This window comes from Centroberyx gerrardi, chromosome 1, assembly GCF_048128805.1.
Source record: "Centroberyx gerrardi isolate f3 chromosome 1, fCenGer3.hap1.cur.20231027, whole genome shotgun sequence".
NCBI classification, from domain to species: Eukaryota; Metazoa; Chordata; class Actinopteri; order Beryciformes; family Berycidae; genus Centroberyx; species Centroberyx gerrardi.
Genome location: NC_135997.1, coordinates 13,681,089 through 13,682,558, shown reverse-complemented (window position 1 = coordinate 13,682,558; position 1,470 = coordinate 13,681,089).

Sequence of the window (1,470 nt, the reverse complement as noted above, 5' to 3'; positions counted from 1 at the left end):
GTGTTGGACAGAGAGGGAGTTGGTGTAAACAACAATCTTCATAGCCCTGCTTTACATGTCAAATCCAGGGTGCATCCCAGGAATTTCCATAACCCCCATTTAAATATTTGCATTAAGCATCACGGGACAGGACAGTGAATTGCAAGCCACTCTTTTTGTGCCTCCTTCATAATGCAATATTTTCCACAGAAAAATAAAACACATTGAATTTCCCATTTCATTATACTGATTGACGATATAAACACCCAAGCTGAACATAGATCCCCCTTTCCCTTTTAAATCTTTTTGCTTTATTTAGTTGAACTATCCCTAGATGTGTCAGTGCCCAAATCCTGAGAAAAAAGGAAGATGAGTATAAAATCATAAAAATGCAAGAATGCACTTGAGAAGTCTTTAAAGCACTATTTCAATTTGAAATATTAAACTTTTTTCATTTCCCTTTTTCGCTCCTTCCAGTCAACCGCCAACATTAGCTGCCCATGGAATGTGGAATCACCACCGGCATGTTGACTTCAGACATTTGATGTGGAGACTAACAGGTGAAACAAAAGCCAATCAGTGCTGGTAAAAAGACAGCCAGTATTGGTGGTCGACTATTCATTAGCCCACATGGGTATGTTCTACCAAAGAGAAATATTGCTTTAAGATATCAGGTTATCTAATTAGTCAGGGGACAAAAGGATCACAGCTGTGACGTGCTGCCTTGTGAGAGTCAGGAGTACTGTAGTAGGAGGGAGTGCATATGCTTATGTTTGTGCGTGGTAGTCTGTGCATCTCTTCCTGGTCATGGGAGAAGAGGCTCGCTTAAACTCTCGGAAACCCCAAACCACGCTCTCACTTTCATTGAGGGAAAAAGTCAAGCTTTCTTGACTCAAAATTATGCAATTATGCATAAGTCGTTAATTATTTGCATCAATCCTTTGTATGTGCACGAGTTTGTGTGTGTGTGTGTGTGTGTGTGGTGTGGGGGGTGGAGTGGGGGGTGTTGCAAATTCACTATGACAATGTAATGTCTGTAATGTCTCATCTAACTCATTTTTACGGGCTTGGTCTGTTCTGCATGTCTTACAACCACTCATCTCTGAATCTACATGAGGTTTAGTAAATGTTATTAGCCCTTAAAATCAATAGCAAATAAATAAATAAAAAAATTCTAAAAATCTAAAATAATCACCTGTATGTATTCCAATGTCTTGGCAATTAAAGTAAGACAGCTTCATGTAGTAACTTAATGACAGTCATTTACAAGTGTTCTGTTTTAAAGGGGAAATGCCATTAAAGTCACTATGATCTTTGCTAAATAATACTAAAATAGAGTTCACAACTTTGTGACGCATTTGCACAAAGGTATTTTTTCCTAACATATCACAACACATAACATGTAATGTCTCTAAGGGAGGCAAGATAAAACAATGGGTCCGACATGATCTGAGATTCTACCTGCAGTTGCTAAGCAACATCCACCTCCAA